Raw genomic sequence first — 13,411 nt, forward strand, 5'->3', positions numbered from 1 at the left:
AGCACCTTTTCAATACAAATTGATTTCTGAACCACCAAAATGATTTTTTCACTTATCACCACACCAACAAACCTTCAGTTTCTGCGGTTAAAACCACAGCCCACGAAAAACACAATCCGATAAAATTATTCAATATTTTATCCCTCTCGACATAAATTTTCACTACTTTGCAAACATTAGAAATTAACGAGAGTCAACATTACATAAACAACCATCCCAGCGATTAAACTCATCATCCCAACAACCCGTATCCGGAGCAAGGACAGCAGCTGCCGTGCGTTACAACACGAGTCGACGGAAAACCACCCTCGCTCGCTCTCGGTCTTATCATCGCAGCAGCACATAGACGCGTATGTCGCAAGCAGCAGAGAAGCTAAAATCTTCCCCCCTTTCTCACCTAATTAGTGCAATTAACGTTTGATTTTATTACAGCGGGGATATCTGTTGTGGCACTTTTCACTTCCCTACGCTACGCTCGGGTGGCGCTTGCTGCTGTTTTGCTGCTATTGGTTCACCGCAATCTACAACGAGCGCGAAACGGTGGCACTTTCTCGGTTTTGTCTCTTCTTCAAACTCCGAACACTCCGAGCATAAGAAACCGTTGACACTAGCCGTCTGACCGGAACGCGCAGTAGCTCCCGAGGGCAAGTTTTAATCCAATTCTGATTAAAGTGAGTTCAATGGGTCCTTTTTGTTCCATACTCTCTGTCACTTTTCTAACACCACGGCCAACAGCGCAAGGGAAACTGCTACCGGAGGTAATCTAATCGAAGTCGATGTTAGGGACACTAGCGAGATTGTGCTTCTTCTGCCAATGTGTGTTTGATTTCCGGCACGATTGCACGATTTACGCCTGGCCATTATCCAAGGCTCTCACACTGTTCGTAAGCGCGTTTTTTCGCTCACTCCCTATTTCTCACGTGTCACAGGATTACCCAATATTCCGTGGAAAATGACCGCTCTAGACCAGATTTGTCACTTTAGTCACCTGACCGACTACGAGCAGCTTCTGGGTTCGGCTTTTCCTAAACTCACGCTTTTGCTGTTGCTCACACACCATCAGCTGTAAATATCTCCACTTTTATGATTATTTTATTGATTTTATGATATTCTCTTGGCTCTAACACTTCCACCATGCGGAGGAAGCAAAATTCCACAATTTTCTTTCTTCCACCTAGCAGTCTAGAAGCACATCACAAATAGCAGTAAAACTACACACTACGAGAAAATTCCCCGCAGACAGGCTGCTGCGTTTGAGAGTGTGCGGGGGAGGACCACCAGAAAGCTCGGTTTTTCTCTATATATTAGTTTTTGTTTTTGCTGTTTCTCTTCCGTGCCCAACATCCACAAGGCAGCTCCACACTCAGCTACTGTTTTTCTCCGGATTGATTGACCGCGGCACACATATTGCGGCTGTTGTTTCTTCGCCGCCAGCCAACTATTCGGACCGCTTACCGAACTGCTGCTGCAACGCACATATTTTAATATCTGCAAGCCAGAAGAGCCTTCGGCATGTGACGATGATGGGAGGGTGTTGGTGGCGGTGGACGGAATGCCTGTGAATGAATAATGAAATGTGCTCTCATTAGATTGACGACATATGGTGGTCGGTTTGCAAAATAGGACACATTGTTGGCCGGAAGCCGATAATGGCCACGCGATTGTCTTTTCTCGTTCTCCAAGCGTGGAAGAGAAGAGAAAGAATTTTATAATATATAACTTGAATTATGTGCCTTTTATTTTAGTATGATTGGAATTTTTACCCACTTGATGCTGTAATTTGCTCGGATCATAATCCGAGGAGGACCATAGTATTTAAATGCAGTATAAAAACAACGGAAGTTCACTAGAATGGAAACCTGTTCCGATGCAGTGTTTCTTCTGGAAAACTATCTATGCGACTTAGTTGATTCTAGGCTTTTAACCTAGGTGTATAAGTAAGGTTGCCAAATCGGCGACAGCACTTTGATATCTTTTGCATTATGTTGGTGTTTTGTTTAGGTAACAATAACTTACACACGCTAACAAGTCTTAGGTTTTTTTAAAGTAGGGATGGTAGGGGGAATACGGACATGTTAAGAAGAACTTCAATTATAATTTTGGAAATTCATATCAACATATTGCTTTTCGAGTTTATCGGCAAAATGTTTTACAAAAAACCTTTTTTCACCTTTTTTCTAATAATGAAAAGTGTACTATTTTTATAGTAAATACTAATTTTTAATAGTGAAAGCCGTTTGCTATCTTCAAGGACAATGAGTTGAACTACAATATTCTTCGAGAAACGGGATCAGAATCGATATGTGGACGCTGGAAATGGACATATTCCTTAGGGTGACCACTATGCCCCCACTTCCCATATAACCTTGCATACAAATCATTTCGTTTTCACCGTAAAGTGTTCAATAGTCTCTGTTCTTGCTGTTTGTCACGGTCCGTCCATGGCATTCTCGTTGATTTGACATGCCTTATAATGTGGTCACTTCTTTTCCGTGAGCTCTCACATACCTGACGGATTCGGCGCTTCATCCTCCGGTCGACATCCTCTCTCGGGACCGGACAACTCTTCCACTTTCTCATTGCCAGGTATCCCGGATGTCCAGGAACCCAGAAATTTTTCGATGTTGACCTGGTGTCAACATTCCTCCGCGCGTTGGATCCATGGGTGGTGGCTTCCATGTCCCAACACTCTCATGCTACTTGAAAAATCAGTGAAGATCACCGTTGGCTAACTCGGTTCTACCGTTCTTTGTAGCGCCTATCAGATACCATATGTTTCGGCTGTGAAAGCTCAGCATCCATCCGGCTGCCAATACGCTTCATTCTTCTTTTCGCTCCAGTCGCTACAACCTGCTTCATTCTTTTCTACCGATCAGATCCATATGTATAGCGTCATTGTCCTCCTAACCGTCGGGTAGGATTCACGGGGCAATGATCCAACTGCCAGAGGGTTGGCACAATTTTCTGACGCCACAGCCGCAGCCAATTCCATAGACAGCCATACGGTTTCCGCCAATAGAGATGGAATCGGATTCGTTCTCATGGCTCCCGTGCAGTTCCGGATCGCTTCATCATATGTCGGTTCAAGTTTCTTGATCGCCCTTTTTCCATCTCTGCGGTACATGCCGATGCCGTAGAATAAGCTTTTCCTGTTTTCCTGTTTGTTTCCGCAACGATCACCGATTAATTTTGCTACATTCAAACGGTTCCTAGAGATCTGCTTCACCTCCTGTACATGGGGAATGAATGACAGTTTATTGTCAATCACCCCCCCCCAACAGTCTCGCAGTTCTCAAAGTTTTGATTGGCTTTGTTTCGGTTAACGGGTCAGAAATTTTTTTTATGAAGTTTACCCTTTCAAAAATGGAGAACGTCAAACCATACGTTTCTGCAAGCATTCTTTCCTACAGGGTTGCCAACTATTTTTTCGAAAAATCAGGGAGAATGAAAAAAAAATCAGGGAAAATCAGGATAGCTCATATTGGGTTGTCCGGAAAGTTCGTACCCATTTTTGAAAAAACAAAAGTATTATTTTTTGAATTTTATATGCACAGTGTTTTTTTTTTGCAATCAATTCAGGAAGTTCTAAAATCTTTCAGGTAGCCTCACAATTCTAATAATTATCTAATTATGGAAGCTAATTTATCCAGTTGCGAACAGTATTTGTGGGAATGTATCGACTGGTTGCTTGGTAGAAGCTTACAATACAGAATTCCTTTCCAATACCACCTGAGCCAGATCATAATTTTTTTCAGGTGAAGAACGGGTCAGTCGGATGACCCGTTTTCATCACCCGCCACGATTTGCTTTAAAAAAAAACGATACATAGATGAAACGCACAAGTCATAACGATTTACGTAAGCATGTTTCAACTGATGCACATGAACGGAGATTTTAAACATATGTACTGCCCATGTTTGTATAGGAGACGTAAACGACAAAATTAACAAAATCGACTTTTTCGCTGTTTCGCATTCTACATAATGTAATACGTTTGCTCAACATGCAAAAAAACATTTTTTGTTCCAAAACATTTGAGTAATTTTGAAAAAACGCTTCCGAAAAATCACTGTTTGTCTGCATAACAGACGTAGTTCCATACAGCTTTTATACATCGTTCGAAAATCAACAATTGTCAGTATTATGTGCTATAAGCTAAATCTACATTTGAATCACATTCTTTGTAGAGTCCGAACATGCCGGTCACGATAGTGTTTTATTACTTATTACTAATAGATGAGAAACCATTGAAACGCTGCTCATATAATGACTTTGGATCTTCAAATAGATAATGAAACAATCACATCAGTAGTAAAATAAAAATAATATTGGTTTTTAGCATTATAACTCCTCGGATTCAACATTGAATTATTCCACATACTCAGTATTTACTCATACCGTTGGAGTAAGTCACTCCACCATCTTTATACGATTGATTGATCGTGATATCGGTGAATCATATTGCTAAAATTATCAACATTGCAGATTACCTTTACAAATTCAATTAATTGAAACAACACGAAACTGCTGTTCTTATCATATCCCAGAGTATTCTTCAGGAAAAAAGTACTATCATAGACTCGCAACAAATCAAGAGCACCTTTTCCAGACATTTCACTTAATTTCTTCCAAACCTTTTTGATTTTATCCGATAACCACTGAAACTACCGACAGAGATGTTTTGACTATTATCGGAATTGTAAATACTAACGCTACAAACAGAGCAACCTGGTGATTACGTCTAGCTATGCGGACAAATATTCATTGAAACGATTGATTGTCCACATAAATAGACGCAAGCGCATTTTCTCGAAAATGCGAACAGATAAAGTATAATCGAAAGAAAGAGTAAGCATTATATAAGCGCGAGCCGGAAAGCTTTTTAATGTAGACTATTATGACAGTTCTCATACACAACCAGCAAAACTCCCAGTATATTTATATGGTTTTTTTTCCTGATAAACCAAAAAGTAAAAAATCAGGAAAAATCAGGATCATTTCATAAACATCAGGGAGAATTGAGTGTTTGTCAGGATATCAGGGAGCGTGCCAAAAAGTCTGGGAAATCCTGAAAAATCAGGAAGGTTGGCATCTCTACTTTCCTATATATTTTGACGTCCATTGTTTTATTGTCCACAGTTGCAATCCCTTGTCAAATCAAGAACTTACTGACAAACTTATCAGTGAAAACTAACTTAAATTTGCTAAATTTGCTAAAATGGAAATGCTTCTAGTTTTTGTCAATTTAAACCGTTTACACACCAGGAGATTGTAAAATATAGCATAAAAAACAAATCTTATAGAATTTCCGATTCGTTTGGAACGTAAATCGTCAAAATCCGTTCGTGGCAAAAATCGTCATTAACGTTAACTTTATTTCATAAAAACGTGACCTGTTTTCTGATTTGGCATAACTAATGGAAGACGGAGTTCTACGTCAAAAAATCAGACCTGGGATCGACCGCATCAAGAGTAAAAGTACAATTTTACCCACAACACCCGATGGGTCCTATCATAGAAGTCGAGTCGATAAGAATTTTGCTCGTTACCTCTATTTTACTATTATAGATACCGAACAAGCCGATAGCATCTACCGAGTGATAGTTATCGGTGCAAATATCATATTTTTTTCGAGTTGTTTGGTTTGCTTGTTGCATAATTTCAGAGAATTATTTTATTTTGGTTTGCGGCCATGATATTTTCAAACATTTCATATTTTCAAACATTTCGGAAACGCTTAAATATATGCAATTGCAACACATGAAATTCGAACTCGGTAAGAGATATTCTCGATTTACAAAATTTGAAATTTTCATAATGCCTCTCTCATAGAAGTCTTGTCCTTATTGGCGAAAAACTCTAGTAATCGATTTTCACAATCTTCTCTTGTTTCCCATTTCTTATCACTCAGGAAGCTCTACAATGCGAGAAAGGTGCTTTGTACCTGCTCCGGACTATATGGTGGAAGCATTAAAACTTCCCAACCAACCTCCCGGAGTTTCTGGCGAGTCACTACTGGCGAGATGGAATTTCGATCCACTGTGTTTTTGTTGTTAATTGGTGGGATCCAAACATCGAGCTTATTTGTGAATCCAGCTTCGCGCAAATGGTTTAAAACTGTTTTTTTGATCGATCTATAGCTCTTGGGCGATGCTACGATTACTAACATGCCGATCTACTTCGATTTTTTTGTGATTTTATTGACATTTTCAACAACGGGCCTGCCTGTCCGAGCACCTTTAACATCAAAAATGACTGAACATAATCGACAAAACCAAAATTTCACGTAATTAGCTGTTACAGAATCGGCACTAGAAACACCATCTACAATATCAGCGGCTTGATTTGCATTTTCACCTTTATCAAAGAAAAGCTGTAATATGTGCCGATTTTCTCTTTGTTGACATCCATTGTTAACACCCTGTTACTCACAACTGCATCGAACAAACACAGAACAGCAAAAGATTTTTTTTCCATTTACCGAAAAAATAATGGATTTCTTTTTCCCCAACGTAATATTATTTCTGAATATACAGGCACATAGCAACCAATTTTAATGAATAAGAACCACAACTACCTATGGATTGAGAGACAAAAAGTCATAAACCTTGCAAGTGTGTCACACGTGAATGTCAAATCAGACGGCAATTAGAGAGTTCACTTACTGAAAATAGCATACACTCATTACACCGGGCATGGTTCAACTGTGTGTCTCTGTGTCCTATTTCGATCAACAATTTCGGTCACGTTGTGGATCAATCAATTTATTATGAACTAATCAATTATAGAGACAATAACGCGAAAGCCCCCCGTTGGGTGTTTGAATATCGGTGTGTCTTTATGCGATGGAGTTTGGTCGTGCTGTAAGCCCCATCAGGCACGTTTTTGTGCACAAAGTACCGGTCGATGGGTGAGATTTTATCGAAGATGACCCAACACATGGGAAATCAGTGCACAGCCCGGATAGATTGGATGGATGTGTCCCCCACTTTTCATCCTCTGGCAACGTCCCTATAATTAGCGAATAATTGCACTCTGTGCGCTTTAACTGCCGGCCACAAAACATCGAATAATTTTGGAGACAAAAACGTATAGCAACCGCAGGACTCTTCTCTATCCATATTGTGGATGGAACACTAAAACCTCCCAAATGTGGGATGACACAGAAAAACTAATCCAGGCTAAACGATATCGGATGAGCTGCCGCATCGGGCTATAAATAATCAATTAGAAGTATTCTCGAACAACACGAATTGGCTAACGAGATAGTAGTTCCTGGCCTGAAAGCGGATGTGGTATTGGGTTACAAAATATCTAGTTTGGGTATTTTTGGTGCATCAGGAGAATGTCTATTCATCGCTCTGACCAAAATAAACCCTCGATGGTTTCTGTCCTGGCTTTTTTGGTTCCCCTTGTCAAAAATACAATACAAAACACACACATGGATTTCATTATCATCAACATGAGTAAAAAGTTATAAAAATATTGAATTATCTGCCAATATACGCACCACCCAACACCCCCCCCCCCCCCCCTGGGAAGCGATCCATCGGGTGGTTATTATTGTACAATCGACTTTAAAATAATTTTAACCATTTTGTGGTTATTCTTTTTTCGCGGAAATGATTCGCGTAGCCTTTATCTCAATAGCTGGGAATTCGCCGAAGTGACCACATTGTAATTAATTTATCAACCTCATGGGACTTAGCTGTCAGACATTCCCTGGTATTGTGAACTCTTCAAATTGAATAATGAAAATTCCCGAACGCAATTATTGCCAACTAACGCCCAACGAAAGAGTGGGGCGAAATTCTAACCCATGCCAGATCCGAGTTTGAAGCATCCCGTCATCTCGGTTGTTTTTTCATGATGCGACATTTCGCTCCGACAATTAGGTCACCTGTTTTTAATTAGCCAACTATGGGGGCCACCTTCGTTGGCTAAACATGGTTCTAAACATAGCGTTGCATCTTTGCAATTGCATTAGCATAAATTGAATTGCATCGTACGATGCTGCCTAAATTAAGTTGAAAGCAGTATGTCACATTACGATATTGCATTATTTGTTCTTGTACAGTATCAATGTTTCTCGACACAAAAACTGATTACGAATGGCCTTCACGGAGCTACGTAAGAGCTTCATAATGGCAAAGGAATGGGCGTCATTGCCAAAAACGGAAATAAGTTGATCTAAGTATTCCTGTTTTGATAATTCGCTACAAAACTTGCAATTTTCTCGAGCAAATCCCCTTTTTCGCTGAGACTCAAGCGTGGGATGAATAATTCCCTATATGTATACAAGGAAGACGCTGTAGCTTGTATTTTCATGAATATGATATTTCACATCATTTGAATATTCAAGTCGTTCCGGCAGGCATTTTGTGCAGGGTGTGTAGCCTTTATAAAACTTTAAATTGAAAAAAAAACCCAGGTAGATGGTGTTAACTGCTATAAATTTTGCTGTTTTTTCATTTGAACATTGATTTTCATCACATTTTTGCAGCGTCTGTGGTTTTTGGCGTAGACTAAAGACTTCACATAATCCCACAAAAAACTCCAACGGTGTTGAATCGCAGGATCTGTTCACGGGTCCATTATGCAAAATTGTTCGTTCGCCGATCGTTCCTTTCATTAGATCAGTTGTGGACTCCATGTCGCACCATCTTGTGTAAACCGCAGCTCCTCCAAGTAAGAGACTCTCACTAGTGTCACAAAAAAGTCGGTGATCGTGACATTGTAGTGGGTCACTGTTCTATTTTGTCCGGTATAATTTTCTAATAAAAACGTGCCGACGATTTTCATATCAAAAAGTGTTGCCAACCTCCAATTTTATACTGTTAGCATTTATATGTAGACATTAGTAATCTTCGATGACCAAATATGGCTCAAATTGAACATCCCTGTTCATAACCGTTATACTGTCCAGCACACACATCCACACCCAAATTAGGCAGATCAGTTGTGAATACAGAGGATTTAATTGCGATCAGTAGAACGACAGATAGCATCCAGAAATATACGTGCGTGAAGATCGAATTTCATCGAATATACAATTTTAAAATTTGAGAGCGTAGTTTTGAAAATCCCAAAAAGGAAACCCTACCGTTGAGACAGTGTTTATTCTCGATACGCCTCAGCCTCATCCTCGAACCTCTGAAAGCGAACATATACCTCTATAAAAAGACCCATGATTTGACAAGCAATTAAATTAGACGTCCTCTGCCTTTTGCGAAAACTGGTGGATACCAAATTCGTAGTGTGATAGATTATTTACATTTGAAGGGTTATCTGCAACTGATAACGAAAGGGATATTAAAGGAGATTAGTCAGAATCTTCTTTATTTCTTTGTTAATTTTACAGAGGCTTCAAACGTGGCAGACATGTTCAAACACTTAAAGCTGTTGAAATTCGCTAATAAGAATCTGGTTTGGTAGGTTAACCGTACCTGTGGCTTGAGCAGTGGCATTTTCATTGCAAATGGGAGTGACAACCAGGAAATTCAGGTGAATGAGTGCCTTTGAAAACACCTGCTATCTTTCCCTTATAAACACGATTCTGTTTTGGCCAGATTTGGCATCCTGAGCCTGCCACTCATGGACAAATTCTAAGAGGGCCTATGGAACTACAATGTGCAACAACCTCATCAGTTATTTTCGACGTTCGCTTTAGGGGACCTCAAAGAATAAATTGTTTAAATATTAATAAAAGAAACAAGATTTACACTGATTTTTTTTTCAAATCTTGGAAAAAAGTCCATATTTTAATGAAATCTGAATCTTTGTCGAATACAGTACATCGCTATTTTGACTTCAAACAAAATTAGGCTTACAGGGTAACTTCGATATAACGTACATTTTACTTTCAAAAATATACGTTGTATCGAAGCATAATAAAGAACTCACAAACGTATATTATTGTGTTGTTGTTTTAGTAAAGATAATGAATATATTCAATTAGAAGACGAAGCCAGTCTTTCTCATGATGTTTCCCTTCGTACTGTTGATTAAAGCTTGATTCATTTAGAATCCGGAATCACAAAACCATATGTATCTCGAAATTGATTAAAGGTACAAAACATGTTTTAGCATCACAATAGAGATAATTCATTGTTTTTTTTCAGAAAAAAAATATTTAAAAAAAATTTCCTTTACACTTTGGAAATTTGTACGTTATATCGAGGTAAAATGTACGTTATACCGAGAGTACGTTATAACGAGGGTACGTTATATCGAAGTTTCCCTGTAGTTATATTTTTTCAAGGAAAACATGAAAAAATTGTTGTTAGAAAAACTTGTTTACCGTAAAAGTATCCCTCTTCCAATGTATAGATGACATGAGTTTTCCATGCATATGTTTTTGGAAATTTAAAAAAAATAGGTTTTTGAGAAAGATGAGTTTCATATATTATTTTTTTCTCAGTGCAAATCAATACCTTGTATATTTAAGTAGGGCTAACTTATCAGTGTATTTTTTTATTTTTTTTTTTTTGGTATTCTAATTTTTTGTTTCAAACAGTTTCCTACATTCTATTCATTGAGCGAAATTTTGCAGATCGTATAGTTTTTGAGCTAGATATTTTTTTGTAAAAAATTAAGAAAAAAAACTTTGGCCCTTTTCCAAAAATAGTCCATTTTTCTTAATATTTCAAAAAATGCTTAAATGACCAATGTCTTTATACCCACAATGTTTCACTACAATATGAGATGGTGCTGCCAACTCCTAATTTGGCATGAAATTCGTCTATTGTAGATCCTTACGTTAAAATTGGCATTACAAAAAAATGTTTCTGTGTAACTCGCGTACACGAATATTTCACAGCGCGGATCATCCAATCGCGTGTAGTATGTGCTCTACTGTTCAGCATAAAAAAAATCTAAAGATTTTTCGATCTAATAGAACAGATCCACAGAACCATTGATAAGCGCTTCATATCCGCTTGCTCCTCCAGATAAACAACTCAGTCGAAATGAAATGGAATCAAATTATTACCATGAAAAGATTTGTACGTCAAACATTTATCGAGATACTCGATAAATGCTCTGCAATTACGCATTAGCTGCTGGCATGATACGGACCAAGTTTGTCATGAGAACATAAATCCTTTCTGATAGATTTCTTTTTCTCCTGCGTACACCACACTATTATACACCGTTATCAGTGTCGTTTGGGATACCTGAAGAACAGTGCTTCCGTTCTCGATGTTAGCCCTACTTAAATATACACCGAGAGCCCCTTTTATTACGTAAATCCTCTTCAGAATGTTTCTGGGAATATTCTTTTGTTCGACTTTTAACTATTCAAAAGAAAGATTTCGTTTCTGCTTTTATCTTGCGAGTGTCTGAAGGCAAAAAGTTTAACTGTTCCTGTTAATTTAGACCGACAGCGAACATATGGTGCAAGCAGTTCTTTTTTCTTCATTTTCATTTTTTTCGCAGTCTTTTCCAAGCGAAACAAAAAATTACTGCATTTGAATAATTGCATCGATTCTCCTGCTCTCGTTTACTCAACTCGTTGGTAGCTTTTAAATGGTATTGTTCGAGGATGATTTCTGGGTCAAAAATATAAAGTACTTTGGGCGATGCTGTACTCATATTAAACATCCCGCCGTCATTCTGTTTCTATCACTTGAGCCCTCAAAAATCTCAACGACCTCGGTTGAGATTGAACCGGAGCAAACTGGATTATGACATTTCCCCGCGAGGAAAATATCTGGTATAATGCAAGCCGAACATACTTTTTGTGTCTACCAGGAATAAGTGAATCCAACAGAAAAAACAAATTAGTGCTCTCTGGAGGATTTAATCCTTGCTACTATCCCGAAGCTGACACAATCAGGAAAAATATATGCGGTTCACAACTATAGAACCACTCATTTTTTCTGAGTTTCCAGAGATATGTAAGAACTCGGTTGAATTTAAGTATATAGTGTAGGATGTAATAACTATCTCCATTTATAAGACTGGTCAATTGAATTTTATTGTTGTGTCCAGGCGCGAAACATTCAAAAAACTAAATTTCTAGTGTTTCATAACTATAGAGTTAGATGGAAAACCCTCACTCCTTTACAAAATTAACACCAATTTGACATGAATTACGATAAGTTTCTAATTCGTAGGTCATCTTTAGTTCTCAGTCAGTTCAAATAACCCATTCGGGGTGGTTTTGACCAAGCTGTGCCATGTTGTAGTGTGTATTGATGGGGAGAATTGTCTCAAAAATGCCTGGTTTAGATAGCTTACCATCAACACGAATGAACAGTTAGAAGTGCAACGAAGTACTTCAGAATCATTTACTGCTGTTTTTGCATTAAAAACAATGTGATAATTGGGTAATTTGGCATCAATTCATAAAATCTGTAAGGTCATGGCATGGTGTAATGAATAGGGGCTTCAGATTCTGGACTGATCAGCTTGTTTAACAGATCAAAACCCTATCAAAAACTTATGATCGTACGAACAGTAGATGCAAATTACAAGCAGTATGAGTGATTTGAAAAGCTTAAATGAGCTCTGCGTAGAACGAGATACACACTACAACATGGCACAGCTTGGTCAAAACCACCCCGAATGGGTTATTTGAACTGATTGAGAACAAAAGATGATCTACGAATTAGAAACTTATCGTAATTCACGTTAAATTGGTGTTAATTTTGTAAAGGAGTGAGAGTTTTTCCACCTGGTTCTATAGTTATAAAACACTGGAATTTTAGTTTGTTTTAATGTTTCGCTCCTGGACACAACAATAAAATTTAAATGGCCGGTCTTATAAATGGAGATAATTATTACATCCTACACGATATACTTAAATACAACCGACCTCTTACATATCTCTAGAAGCTTAGAAAAAATGAGTCGTTCTATAGTTGTTAAACACAGTGTAGATGAATATAAGAAACCATTAAAACGTTGCTAATATAATTATTATTTTCTGTACACTGCACTGCGTTAAACAAAGAGAAGCAATTGTGTTTTTTAATGTTGTAATTACCTTAATTTCTGCATTTAAATCTTCAATTAGATAATGAAACAATCAGATCAGTAGTAAAATTGAAATTATATTAATAATATCAAATAATATTACATTATAACTCCTCGGATTCGACATCGAATTATTTCACATAATTAGCCTTTACTCATACCGTTGGTGTAATTCACTCCAACATCTTTATGTGATTGATCGTGATATCGGTGAATCATGTTGCTAAAATTACCAACATTGCAGATTGCCTTTACAAATTCAATTAATTGAAAAAACACGATCCTGCTGTTCTTATTATATTCCAGAGTATTCAGGAAAAAGTACTATTCAAAACTCGCAACAAATCAAGAGCACCTGTTCCAGACATTTCACTAAATCTCTTCCAAACCTTTTTGATTTTATCCGATAACAACTGAAACTACCGACGGAGAC

At 37.9% G+C, this 13,411-nt stretch overlaps 2 protein-coding genes across 9 annotated transcripts in view; one reads left to right on the forward strand and one right to left on the reverse strand.

The window, feature by feature from the left end:
- Window positions 1-13,411, forward strand: part of LOC129780636 (growth hormone-regulated TBC protein 1-A) — a 198,083-nt gene that overhangs the window by 148,482 nt on the left and 36,190 nt on the right. The window lies entirely within an intron of this gene.
- LOC129780637 (protein tipE) overlaps window positions 1-13,411 on the reverse strand; it is a 101,306-nt gene that overhangs the window by 81,000 nt on the left and 6,895 nt on the right. For 4 of the 5 annotated variants that reach the window (XM_055789131.1, XM_055789130.1, XM_055789128.1 and 1 more), the window contains one exon: window positions 398-1,556. The gene's annotated coding sequence lies outside the window, so the exon portion shown is untranslated. Of the gene's footprint in view, window positions 1-397; window positions 1,557-13,411 lie in introns of those variants that run through there. The other variant, XM_055789132.1, reaches the window with a different exon arrangement.

The sequence above is a fragment of the Toxorhynchites rutilus genome, chromosome 3 (genome assembly GCF_029784135.1).
Source record: "Toxorhynchites rutilus septentrionalis strain SRP chromosome 3, ASM2978413v1, whole genome shotgun sequence".
NCBI classification, from domain to species: domain Eukaryota; kingdom Metazoa; phylum Arthropoda; class Insecta; order Diptera; family Culicidae; genus Toxorhynchites; species Toxorhynchites rutilus.